General features: G+C 42.6%; 1 protein-coding gene and 1 long non-coding RNA gene across 8 annotated transcripts in view; both read right to left on the bottom strand.

Annotated features, from left to right (window-relative positions):
• Positions 1-14,463, bottom strand: part of TTC28 (tetratricopeptide repeat domain 28) — a 487,880-nt gene that overhangs the window by 110,776 nt on the left and 362,641 nt on the right. The gene's annotated exons all lie outside the window — the stretch shown is intronic.
• Positions 1,064-3,302, bottom strand: LOC132538987 (uncharacterized). The gene is made up of 2 exons (XR_009550306.1): positions 2,712-3,302; positions 1,064-1,464 (listed from the first exon to the last, which is right to left on the bottom strand). It is a non-coding gene; the product is annotated as an uncharacterized LOC132538987 (long non-coding RNA).

The following is a 14,463-nucleotide window of genomic DNA, read 5'->3' as shown; positions in this document are numbered from 1 at the left end:
CCAATTTATTTCGGGGGAGGGCAGGGGGTATCGGAGTCTTGCTCCAGCCTCCACAGAATTTGCCAAGAGCCATTTCTCTGCTTGATAGAAGATAAGCTTTGAAACAATGGAAGCCCTCGAGACAAGTTTCTATTTCCCTGCAGGTAGGCCATTTACCAGAAAACAAGTGACACACCACATAGTTATAGTTAATAGACATAGTTTTACCAGAAAACAAGTGACACACCACATAGTTATAGTTAATAGACATAGTTTCGGCTATGTGTGTTGCAAGGGACATTCCACCCTGATAATTGCTCCCCCTCCTCCTTCTCCTCTTGCAATCCCCCTTCCCCGAAGCCTTATAATGCCTGTGAACACAATAAAATCTTGCAGCTTGATCAGAATCCTGTCTTGCTGTCATTCCTTGTGTCTCCTGTTCCTTTCATTCCAGGTTCTTGGGTTCCTAGCCCCTGTTCACGCCCCGCTGGCCGGGGCAAGAATTTACTTGGTGCTCACGTGTAGTGCTGGGGGTGGGAGCTAGGACTTCACCCAGACTAAGGCATGTTCACCACCCACTATACCATCTCCTGAATGATCTGGAGAGAGTATTCTACTCTTATTTTTGCCATATGAAGGGAAGGTAATACTAACTACAGCTCCCAGGCCCTTCACAAAGTTACAGCCTGAAACCTCTCATCATCCACCAACAAAAGCTACACCAGCATAGATGCAAGAGATTCACTGATTAAACCAGACAGTGGCTTCAATACTTCGGAAGTACACACAGCTTTTGGTTATTTAAATGGCTTTATATTTAAAGCAGATTCCATTCTCAGATCTTTCTGAAATAATTGAGAGGTAAGCGAAATAAAAATGCATTGCAACAAGAAAATAATTCAACTTTACACCAGAGCTGGGTTGTCCAAGCTTATCTAAGACTTATTCATTATCTCACCAGGAATCTACTCCAGAAAGAAAAACTGAAAAGACATGTCAGCTGGAAACACTTGCCTGTCTGAAAGCCCAGGTGTGACGCCAGGACCACGTACGTGGGTGCACACATATTTCTCTAAAGTCAATATATTTTTATTTATGTATTTATTAGACTTGTGGGCATACCACAAAGGCATATACCAACTTTATGCAGATAAAGTATCCAAACAAACACAGATACCCTAACCATGTATGTGCACTTTCTGCAAAACAGACAGTCCTGCGATCTTAGTTGCATATCTAGAAAACCCAGCAAAGTGGCTCAGAATAGACGGGCGAGCTGTGTCTGTGGGAGACTGGAATGTGGGGGATCTTCTTCCTGGGTGAGCCGTGTCTGTGGGAGACTGGAATGTGGGGGATCTTCTTCCTAATACACATAACAGAACAATACTGCACAGCTCCATCCTGTGTTTTTCTAATTACCCCAAGTTCTCTTCTTTTGTTAGAATTCATTCTCAGTAACAGCTTGAGCAATGTAGCAATCGTGTTCTGAAACAGACACAAATATTTGGCCAAGAAAGTGGAATCCATTCCCGTCACATTCCATTATTTCTGGTGAAGCAATTCACTAACATTTTGGAATCTAGATCATAAATTATGCAGAACCTCAGCAAAAGAGCTGAGGATACAAACTGCTGCAATAAAATTCTGTTACTGGAGCCATAAAAGTGGAACAAAGGAAAGGCAAGGAAGAAAATCAGGGTTGGACTCCTCTGACATTCCCTGTCCACCATTGTTAATGGTTTCACAAAATAAGAATGTAGCATTTGGGAAGACAGACAAGTCAAAAGTGTCCTTCAGAAACACCACCCCTATGAAACTGGTCAGAATAAAGTCAGCCTTTAAAAATAGGGTTGAATGTTGACATGAGTTCAGTTGCCTAAATGTGCCCCGACACCATCTGTACATTTTCTATGACTCTCGGGGGGTAAAGCGCCCTCTGCACAGGGCACCAGGCAGCAGGCAAATGTCCTGCTGGCCTATTTTATAAAGTGTCAGAGGGTGAAAGAGACCTGTGTCAGTCATCTATAGTATAGTCAGTATGACCGGCATAGTCAGTCATCTCCCTGAGTTAATGGTAGAGCCGGAACTAAAACCCCCACATTAGACCAGGAATATAGCTCAGCATTAGAGCACAGGACTTACATGCTTAAGGCTCCAGGGGCTCCAGGCTCAGTCCCTGGCACCACCATATGCCAGTGTTGAGAGGTGATCTGCTCTCTCTTACAAACACACACACAAAATAAATCAAAAATAAATAAATAAAATTTCCTGTCTCTCGAAATCAAATGCCTTGAGTTTTATCTTGTGGGAAGATGCCTTAAGCATATCTCTACTTAAAAATTATTTGGGGGGTGGGGCGGTGGCACAGCGGGTTAAGTGCACATGGCACAAAGCACAAGGACCGGCATAAGGATCCCAGTTCGAGGCCTCAGCTCCCCACCTGCAGGGGGGTCGCTTCACAGGCGTTGAAGCAGGTCTGCAGGTGTCTGTCTTTCTCTCCCCCTCTCTGTCTTCCCCTCCTCTCTCCATTTCTCTCTGTCCTATCCAACAACAACAACAACATCAACAATAACAACAATAATAATAACCACAACAACGATAAAAAACAAAAAATTATTTGATGGACAGATGGAAGGAAGGATAGATAGAGATGCTTTCATGTCAGAAAAGGTCAAAAGAGAACACTGACAATACTTTAGAAGCAAAATGAGGGAGTGAAAATCCAGACGGACCGTGTGTAGTAGCCATTCCAGATCGGATTCCAAGACTTCTTTATATTCAACTGTAACTTTCTGCAGCGAAGCCCTGGCACAACGACAGGCAGACAGATAGATCTACGTAGCTCCCAGTAGGAATGCCGAGTGTGGGGAAAGTCTGAAGCATCTTTCTCAAACAGGATTGCCATTAGTTGACAGCAACCCCTTCATCAAGAGACACCTGAAGTAAGAGGGAACACGGGAGATGGGGAGGGCCAGGCAGAGGAGACGGAGAGGCAGGCTTGTGGTTCTCAGAGCTCCTGCATGGTCACGGTGCATTCAGAAGAAAGCAAAACGCTCCTCAAAATCACACAGAACGTCTGAAAAATAGGCAAAAGGGGCTCAGTACAAATTGAAGCCATATAAGGCGATGGCTATTTTTTCCACCAGCAGAGGAGGAGCCCTTCCTGTCTTCTAGCCAACCCCAGAGCACACGAAGAACAAGTTGCAATCATGTGTCGAGGTCAAGAATCTTCAAGCTTCTGGCAAAAAGTAACTGTTTTAAATTTCCCCAGAGCCTTGATGTCATTCAAGCAGGGGGAGGAATTCAGGAGAAGGAGGGAGGAGGGTCCAGGGGAGCCAGCAGCGTCCCCACCAAAGGGAGTCTTCACCGCAAGGCCAGCCAGGACTGCTCGAGCATGTTCCTGTGCCGGACACCACACACTGGCTCCCTGCACACCGACACGGACACCACACCAGCCGCGCCACACACACTGGCTCCCTGCACACCGACACGGACACCACACCAGCCGCGCCACACACACTGGCTCCCTGCACACCGACACGGACACCACACCAGCCGCGCCACACACACTGGCTCACTGCACACTGACACGAGGTCCAGCTACCCACCGGCACCCCCACCGGTTTTGTTTTCAGTTATTTATCTATTTATTTATTTAGTTAGTTATTAGAGATAGAAATTGAGAAGGGAGGGAGAGGTAGAGAGGGAAAGAGACAGGGAGACACCTGCAGTACTACTTTTTATAGACTTTCTTCATATTTGGGAGCTACTCTCTGCCCTAATCCAGCTTACTAGCCCTGTTCTCAACTCTGACACCATCTTCCCAGACAATATCTTTAGTCCACCTGCATGTTAGCTATTGGGCTCAGGCAAAAACTACTACAGTCATGGGCCACACAACATTTCTACAAAAGACTTCCTAGCTTCTTCCCACCCAAAGACCCCTAATATCATTTGCTCTATGCCTACCTTTGGGTTCCTATTTACTAAACAATCTGTCCTGTTTTACAGTTTACTAAGTTGCAGACACTACTATGATTCCATCCTGTCTGTCCCTGAGCAGACGACCTCACCAATGTGTCCTGGACCTTACCTCCCCAGAGCCCGACCCCACTCGGGAAAGACAGAAACAGACTGGGGGTGTGGATCCACCTGCCAATGTCTATGTCCAGTGGAGAAGCAATTACAGAAGCCAGACCTTCCACCTTCTGCACCCCATCAAGGATTTTGGTCCATACTCCCAGAGGGATAAAGAACAGGGGAACTTCCAATGGAGGGGATGGGACACAGAACTCTCGTGGTGGGAACTGTGTGGAATTGTCCCCTGACTATGATCTTATAACCTTGTGTAAGTTTGAGGATGTAGGGTACAGCATGGAGACTATGTTCTCATACTGTGTTGTGTATGTGAAAGTGGCTACAAGCAGAACCGAAGGGTCATTACAAGAGGTGATGAGTTAATTAATTTAATTCTGATAAAGTATTTTGTAATATGAGCATGAATGAAATAATCATACTGTACACTTTAAATTTACACAGCATTACATGTAAATCATGTCTCAATAAAGTGTGTGTGTGAGTGTGTGTGAGTGTGAGTGTCTGTGAGTATGTCTGTGTATGTGTGTGTGTGTGAGTGTGTGTGAGTGTGTGTGTGGGAGTGTGTGTATATGTGAGTGTGTGAGTGTGTGTGTATGTGTGAGTGTGTGTGTGTGAGTGTGTGTGTGCGCGCGTATGTGTGAGTGTGTGAGTGTGTGTGTGAGTGTGCGTGTGTGTGTGTGTGTGAGTATGTGTGTGAGTGTGTGTGTATGTGTGTGTGTGCGTATGTGTGAGTGTGTGTGTGTGTGTGTGAGTGTGCGTGTGTGTGTGTATGTGTGTGTGAGTGTGTGAGTGTGTGTGAGTGTGTGTGTGTGAGTGTGTGTATATGTGAGTGTGTGAGTGTGTGTGTATGTGTGAGTGTGTGTGTGTGTGTGTGTGTGTGAGTGTGTGTGTGCGTATGTGTGAGTGTGTGTGTGTGTAGATAAAGAGATCAAGCAGCCGCATGTACTGTCAGGCCAGATGAGCAGGCCCAAGACTCAGTGGCTCTGAACATTAAGAAGGGCAAGACATGCCATGTGTTTCACCTTTCTTCCAGCATCTTCAGTTCTGTGACACATGGTGTAGAACAATGATGGTGATAATGAGTAAAAGCATCATCGCCACAAAGCACATTCTTTCGTGCATATTAGGTGTCAGTTACTGTTCTATAGGTTCACACAAATCTACTCACACTGTGCTCACGGTTACACAGGGAGACTGGGTATTATCATCATGCTGTTTTTATTAACGAAACAGTCAAAGAACAGCTAAGAACCTTGTGTCCAAGGTCCTAAGAGGGACTCAAAGACCGTCCATCTGACTCCAGCACGCATGTTCTTGACAAGTCTGATAGTTGTGACTATTTCATGTTGGTGCCTAGGCCTTCCCAGAGATAACTGAGATACTCACCCTAGCTGCACGACTCTGTAGGAATCTGTAACACAGGCAGTGACAGGGAGCCGTTTGTGAATGGGCCTTTATAGCCATCAAGAGAAAAAGGAAGTCAACACAGAACAAGGTAAAGGGAGAGCCAGTCTAACCAGACAGAAGGGGCATACAGGAAAAAGCCGCCAAAGGGTTTAATGTGTAGGCACCTTCTTTCCCCTTTGTCACACACAGAGCAGTTTGGGCTCTCCACAGATGACAAGGATGATGTCTTTCTCCATCAGGCGTTTAAGAAGCACAAGGAGTTGTCAAAGCAGACATACCAACTCACCAGATGGTGCCACGAACTGAAGAACGCCATCTGTTTTGTTAGGGTTGACAGTCGGAAATTCCTGGTTAAACTCCAGATCTCCTTGTCACGAAGGGCTAGCTAACTTTTAGTCCATTACCTTCTGCTTACTGAGTCACAGAGCATATTATATCTCCCTCCAGAGTACTCCAACAGCTGGGCCATGTTATAAGCTGTCTTTGTCTTATTCGGTATTAGGTAATGGATTTGATGGGACGTTCCATTTGAAACAGGGAAACACAATCACAGAAGTGCTGTTGTTTCAAATAAATGGCCAGCTCTGACACTGGCTCAAGAACACAGATCCATTACTGCTTTTGCCACTGGGGCTGTTCTGATGAGGGCTTGCTTTACAAGCACATTGGACTCATAACAACGAACATTTACTTCACTTTTTAATTGCACTTGGAAACATTCTGAATGGCACCATGCAATTTAAGGTACACTTCCCAGAATAACTTAACTCTTCAGTGGGGGGCAGAAAGGACCACTTCCTGAAATCCTTTGAAAACTGAGAGCTTGTACTTAGGCTCTAACGCAGCTATTTGAAAGTCAAGTGGGGACAAGCTGAATCAGCATCATCAACTCAAAGTTGAATTCTAGCTTTAATCTAATTCAGCAAATGCATGTCGTGCTGTGTCAGAGAGAACCTTGAGAAAAAATTCTGGAACAACAGGCCGAAAATGGTTCTTGGTGAAAACTACTTTTTGAAGGTACCATGAAATGACCAACTATGCTGAAGAGTCAAACACCCAGCCTCGTGGGGTTTCCCGCTGGCAGAGAGGGCAGGGTCCAAGCTGCAGCTCATTTCTGCGCCTCATTCCTGCCTTGCATGCACTCTGGCGTGCCTGTGCGTATTCACTTGGACATGGGGAGAGTGAATGAGGAGGAGGAGAAATGGTGGGTACGCAGAAATGCTCGGTTTCCAGAATCCACCCCCACCCCCAACTACAATGGCAAATTGTCCTGGTTATTTTCAAACACTGGAGCTTAAGCTGTGTCTAAAATCATTGGAAGCATTTGCTTTAGAGATACAGTGAGAAGCGGGGATAGACAGCATAATGGCTCTACAAAGAGACTCTCATGCCTGAGGCTCCCAAGTCCCAGGTTCAATCCCCCACATCATCATAAGCCAGAGCTGAGCAGGGCTCTGGTAAAAAAGAAAAGAAGGGGGAGGGGGAGAGAGGCAGCATGGGCAGCGTGACATATTGTAAAAGCAGCACGCACTTGCTGTGGGACCTCTGGCAACTGAACCTCTCTGTTCTTTAGGCTTTTCATTTCTAAATGGAACTGTAATAATTCCTTTCTTTCTGAGTTTCTGAGTGCAGTGATGAAATACTGCAAAAGAAGCCTGCCGCAAGGGTAGCCTCAGACACTGGAAGCACTCTAGCTTCATTTCTTCTGTTATTACTTCGATTTGACTTCTAATGCCACTTCACGGTTTTATTGGTAAGACCACAAAGGCCTTTTCATATTCTCCAAGGAACCTGTTATTTGAATATCTAAAAAGTGAAGCTGCCACAGTTTCCTGAGGGTAGCTCTTAAGTGTAGAGGACAATAGATTGTTACGTTCAGGTACTTAAAAGAAGAAACAGTGTGATAACTTATGATTTTCTTGTCCCAAAGGAATAAATATTAAGGGTCTTTAAGCCTGCACAAAGGGTCTCATTTTAGCCATGCTTTATAAACGTTTTAAATAAAAATCCTAAAAGGTTAATGTGTTATTTAGTTATCCTGTAGTCAGACTGTCACAATTAGTGACAGGACAAAGGACTATATTAAAAAAAAGAAGAAGAAGAAAGAAAGAAATTCTACTCGAGTCAGTATTCCCACTAAGTGTAATGAGTGAAATTAGAGTGGGAGCCTAAAACTTAATCACCACCTGCTGGTTTAACTATTTCTCAAACTGATTATATTTTTTTGGTTAATTTAAAAGACTATAGGACTCAGTGGCAACTTCCATATACATTGTCTTTATGAGGAAAAAACCTCAAGGACATTTACACTAATGATAACAGAATATAAAATGTGGGAACAGCAGCAGCTGTGTTTCTCTCCTCTCCCGGATCAACTAGAAATACCAAAGGAGACCACCAGGGACCAAAACAAGGCGGGACTAGAACGACTTCAGGAACCCACCCAATCACCAGTGCGTGCAAACACGTGTGGCTGGTGGTCAGAGAGGAGCCTAGGGGGAGACTAAGTGGCTGGTAACAGTCTGGCAGTTTATCAGTGGAGACACGACCTCCAGTCTGTTCCACCAACAAGGGGATGACTGAAGGGAGGAGAGGACTCCCCTGAGACTCACCAAGTGCAACTCTGAGTCTCCACTGCTACTACTCTCAGAATCTGTAGCAGCGGCAGGGAGGCCCTGGGCTGACACCAGGGGACAGAGAACTAACCAGGAAACTCAGGAGAAGACCTAGACCTCGGTGACCTAGCAGTAGGGCTGTGAAAGTCTCTTTGCATAACCACTGGATTATCTCTGCCACACCCTGCTTTATCTCCTGGTCAGGAGTCAGTGATCAAGCTAAGAAGCCTACTTAAAGTTTAAAAGCACTCAGGCTCCCATAGCCTACAGGGAAGGAAAAGAACAAAGGAGGGTTTTAAGCCACTGAGCTCCAACTCAGGGATTAAAATACTATTGAAACAACTGGCAATTTCCACAACTGTTAACCCTTTAATTACCTTACTTTGACACAAATCAATCCAGGCAAGAGTGATCAGTAATTTGAAAAGTACTGAGAGAGGGACCTCACGACATACTATATAGAATGGTTAAACCAACAAGAAGAAATATTGGAGAAATGAACCAGGACAAGAGTCCAGCTAAAAGCCCCCCAAAGGCTAAAGCACAAAAGAATGAGGTCAACATCCAAACACTAGCTAAGGAAATAGTCACAGCAGTGAGTAAAGAGTTTGAAAGAACTTCCATCAGAAATACAGAAACAACAAATGAGACTCTGGAAGAAAACACTAATTATCTCAAGGTTATTAGAGAGCTGAAAGCTGAAATAGCTGAGCTAAGAACACAACTAGCTTACAAGCTAAAACAGTATCAGAACAGGTTAACAAAATAGATGAACTCCAGAAAACAGTAGAGGGGAGAGAGAATAGAATCAATGAGGCTGAAGACAGAATTGGCAAGCTCGAGGACGAATTAGAGACAACTGAAAAAGAAGTAAGAGATCTCAAAAAGAGATTAAGAGATACTGAAAACAATAACAGAGACCTATGGGATGACTTCAAAAGACATAATATATGCATTATTGGCTTACCAGAGGCAGAAGGAGAGGGAGGGGAAGAAAACATTCTTCAGGCCATAATAGCTGAGAACTTCTCTAGTCTAGACAACATCAAAGACATAAAGATTCAAGAAGTCCAGAGGGTCCCAAACAGAATTAACCCAGACTTAAAGACACCAAGACACGTCATATTTAGAATGGAAAGGAATAAGGATAAAGAAAGGTTCCTGAAGGCTGCAAGAGAAAAACAAAGAGTCACCTACAGAGGAAAACCCATAAGATTAGCAGCAGACTTCTCCACAAAAACACTACAGGCCAGAAGAGAATGGCAAGATAGCTATCAAATGCTCAATGAGAAAGGCTTTCAACCAAGACTACTGTATCCTGCTAGACTGTCATTCAGACTAGATAGAGGCATCAAAACCTTCTCAGACAAGCAATAGTTGAAAGAATCAACTATCACCAAGCCTTCCCTGAAAGAAGTTCTGAAAGGTCTCCTATGAACAGTCAGACCACCATAAATACACCGTATTTCAGAAAACTCTAAAACTCTACAAGAATGGCGTTAAAACATCTTCAATCTTCGATATCAATAAATATCAGTGGCCTGAACTCACCTATTAAAAGGCACAGAGAAGGAAGATGGATCAGAAAACACAACCTAACAATATGCTGTCTACAGAAAACCCACTTAAACCAACAAGATAAACACAGACTCAAAGTGAAAGGACGGAAAACTATCATACAAGCCCATGGCTCACAAAAAGGGGCAGGAACAACTATTCTCATATCTGACACGATAGACTTTAAAATTGATAAAATTTAAAAAGGTAGGGATGGACACTACTTAATGCTCAGAGGATCAGTCAATCAAGAGGACTTAACAATTATTAACATCTATGCACTCAATGAGAAGCCATCTAAATACATCGAACGTCTACTGAAAGAGCTACAGCAATATATTAAGAGCAACACAGTCATAGTAAGGGACTTCAACACCCCACTCTCCCAACTTAACTGATCATCCAGGTAGAAAATCAATAAAGATGTGAGGGAGCTAACTGAGGAGATAGATAAACTAAAACTACTGGACATTTTCTGAGTCATTCATCCCAAGAAGCTGGAATACACATTTTACTCAAGTCCACATGGGTCATTCTCAAGGACAGCATCAGCAAATTTAAGAGCAATGAAATCATCCCAAGCATCTTCTCAGACCACAGTGGAATTAAACTAACACTTAACAATCAACAAGAGATTAGTAATAGTCCCCAAAAATGTGTAAGCTCAACAGCACACTCCTTAACAACTACTGGGTCAAAGAGGAAATGAAGAATGAAATAAAATGTTTCAAGAGTTCAATGAAAATGAAGACACAAGCTATCAAAATATTTGGGACACAGCTAAGGCAGTACTGAGAGGGAAGTTCATAGCCATACAAGCATGCATTAGGAAACAAGAAAAAGCACAAGTAAACAGCCTGATTGCACATCTTAAAGACCTAGAAGAAAGAAGAACAAAGGAATCCTAAAGCAACCAGAAGGACAGAAATCACTAAAGTGAGGGCAGAAATCAATAACATTGAAAATAAGGAAACCATACAAAAGATCAATGAAAGTAAATGTTGGTTCTTCGAAAGAGTGAACAAAATTGACAAACCTTTAGCCAGACTCACAAAACAAAAAAGGGAGAAGACCCAAATAAATCGGATAGTAAATGAAAGAGGAGATATCACAACAGACACCGCAGAAATTCAACATATCATGCGAGGCTTCTATGAACAACTCTATGCCACCAAGCTAGAGAACCTGGAAGAAATGGACGATTTCCTAGATACCTACCAACTTCCAAAACTAAGTAAAGAGGAAGTAGATAACATGAACAGGCCCATCACAGCTAATGAAATTGAAACAGATATAAAAAATCTTTCCAAAAATAAAAGTCCTGGGCCAGATGGGTTTACAAATGAATTCTAGAAAACCTTCAAAGAAGAACTAATACCTCTACTTTTAAAAGTCTTCCAGAAGATGAAGACACTGGAGTACTCCCTTCCAGCTTCTATGAAGTGAACATCACTTTGATACCAAAAGCAGACAGAGACACAACCAAAAAAGAAAACTACAGACCAATATCTCTGATGAACATAGATGCTAAAATATTGAACAAAATTCTAGCCCACAGGATACAGCAGTATATTAAAAAGATTGTTCATCATGACCAAGTGGGGTTTATCCCAGGCATGCAAGGTTGGTTTAATATACGTAAATCTATCAACGTGATCCACCACATCAACAAAAGCAAGACCAAAAACCACATGGTCATATCAACAGTTGCAAAGAAATCCTTTGACAAAATACAACATCCCTTTATGATCAAAACACTACAAAAATGGGAATAGATGGAAAATTCCTGAAGATAGTGGAGTCTATATATAGCAAACCTACAGTCAACATCATACTCAATGGTGAAAAACTGGAAGCATTTCCACTCAGATCAGGTCCTAGACAGGGCTGCCCACTATCACCATTACTATTCAACATAGTGTTAGAAGCTCTTGCCATAGCAATCAGGCAGGAGCAAGGAATTAAAGGGATACAGATTGGAAGAGAAGTCAAACTCTCCTTATTTGCAGATGACATGATAGTATACAAGGAAAAACCTAAGGAATCCAGCAAGAAGCTTTTGGAAATCATCAGGCAATATAGTAAGGTGTCAGGCTACAAAATTAACATTCAAAAGTCAGTGGCATTCCTCTATGCAAACACTAAGTTAGAAGAAGTTGAAATCCAGAAATCAGTTTCTTTTACTATAGCAACAAAACAATAAAATATCTGGGAATAAACCTAACCAAAGAAGTGGAAGACTTGTATACTGAAAATTATGAGTCACTACTCAAGGAAATTGAAAAAGACACAAGGAAGTGGAAAGATAGTCCATATTCATGGGTTGGAAGAATTAACATCATCAAAATGAATATACTACCCAGAGCCATATACAAATTTAATGCTATCCCCATCAAGGTCCCAACCACATTTTTTAGAATAGAACAAATGCTACAAATGTTTATATGGAACCAGAAAAGACCTAGAATTGCCAAAAACAATCTTGAGAAGAAAGAACAGAACCAGAGGCATCACACTCCAAGATCTCCAATTGTACTGTAGGGCCATTGTCATCAAAAGTGCTTGGTACTGGAACATGAATATACACACTCACCAGTGGTATAGAACTGAGAGCCTAGAATTAAGCCCTCCCACCTATGGACATCTAATCTTTGACAAAGGGGCCCAGACTATTAAATGGGGAAAGCAGAGTCTCTTCAACAAATGGTGTTGGAAAAAATGGGTTGAAACATGCAGAGGTGCAATATGCCAATTCCATTTCAGGTTCTACTTGTGTTTTCTCTTCTGATCTTGTTTTTCAACATATTGCACCCAAGTAAAAGACTCTGGGGTGGGTGGGTGGGTGGGGAGAATACAGGTCCATGAAGGATGATAAATGACATAGTGGGGGTTGTATTGTTAAGTGGGAAACTGGGGAATGTTATGCATGTACAAACTATTGTATTTACTGTTGAATGTAAAACATTAATTTACCCCCCCCCAAAAAAGAAAAGAAACATGCAGAGGAATGAAACTGAACCACTATATTTCACCAAATACAAAAGTAAATTCCAAGTGGGTCAAGGACTTGGATGTTAGACCAGAAACTATCAGATACTTAGAGGAAAATATTGGCAGAACTCTTTTCCGCATACATTTTAAAGCCATCTTCAATGAAACGAGTCCAATTACAAAGAAGACTAAGGCAAGCATAAACCTATGGGACTACATCTAATTAAAAAGCTTCTGCACAGCAAAAGAAACCACTACCCAAACCAAGAGACCCCTCACAGAATGGGAGAAGATCTTTACATGCCATACATCAGACAAGAGGCTAATAACCAGAATATATAAAGAGCTTGCCAAACTCAACAAGAAAATAAATAACCCCATCCAATAATGAGGGGAGGACATGGACAGAATATTCACCACAGAAGAGATCCAAAAGGAAAAATGCTCCAAATGAAAAAATGCTCCAAGTCTCTGATTGTCAGAGAAATGCAAATAAAGACAATAATGAGATACCATTTCACTCCTGTGAGAATGTCATACATCAGAAAAGGTAACAGCAGCAAATGCTGGAGAGGGTGTGGGGTCAAAGGAACCCTCCTGCACTGCTGGTGGGAATGTAAATGGGTCCAACCTCTGTGGAGAGCAATCTGGAGAACTCGCAGAAGGCTAGAAATGGTCCTACCCTATGATCCTGCAATTCCTCTCCTGGGGATAGATCCTAAAGAACCCAACATGCCCATCCAAAAAGAGATCTGTGTACACATATGTTCTTGGCAGCACAATTTGTAATAGCCAAAACCTGGAAGCAACCCAGGTGTCCAACAACAGATGAGTGGCTGAGCAAGTTGTGGCATATGTATACAATGGAATACTACTCATATGTATACAATGGAATACTACAATGTATACAATGGAATACTATAAAAAATGGTGACTTCACCGTTTTCAGCCGATCTTAGATGTACCTTGAAAAACTCATGTTAAGTGAAATAAGTCAGAAACAGAAGGATGAATATGGGATGATCTCACTCTCAGGCCGAAGTTGAAAAACAAGATCAGAAGAGAAAACACAAGTAGAACCTGAACTGGAGTTGGTGTATTGCACCAAAGTAAAAGACTCTGGGGTGGGTGGGTGGGGAGGAGAATACAGGTCCTTCAGAGGACCTAGTGGGGGTTGTATTGTTATATGGAAAGCTGAGATAGGTTATGCATGTACAAACTATTGTGTTTACTGCTGAATGTAAAATATTAGTTCCCCAATAAAGAAATTTAAAAAAAGAATATAAAATGTACAGAAAATACCATTGTTCTCCAGAAAGTCTTCCTGGGCTAAGCGACCAGGAACAGCAGGAATGATACCTGGACTTAGGGAAAGGCGTGGCATAAACAGGTGAACACATTAACTGTGAGAGTCAAGTCATCATGTGAACTGTAGAGTCCAGATAACGACAGCCGTATTAGTTCCCAGTGCCTGACTCCATCATTCTTCATCCACTCAAAATAAACAGACAGCCCACTTACTGCGGAATTGAACCACTGGGTAATAAGGCTACAAGGAAGCTAAGGTACACGTCCTGCCATTCTGAGAACACTTGTGATCCAGATGGCAGTAAGTGTGATATCTAGCAAGTGAGCATAAAACATTAGGGAGACATGTGAAGAAGCCTCCCGGAATAGACCAAGAGGCTTAAGAATAACATGACACTTGCTGAGACAACAAAGAAATGCCACCTCACACCTGTGAAAACTGTCCACATCAACAAGGACAGAAACAACAAAGCTGGGGAGGAGTAGAGAAGGAATCCTTGTACACAGT

The sequence above is a fragment of the Erinaceus europaeus genome, chromosome 6 (genome assembly GCF_950295315.1).
Source record: "Erinaceus europaeus chromosome 6, mEriEur2.1, whole genome shotgun sequence".
In the NCBI taxonomy this organism is placed as follows: Eukaryota; Metazoa; Chordata; class Mammalia; order Eulipotyphla; family Erinaceidae; genus Erinaceus; species Erinaceus europaeus.
Note: the sequence above shows the minus strand (reverse complement) of the source record. Positions and strands in the feature narration are given on the sequence as shown.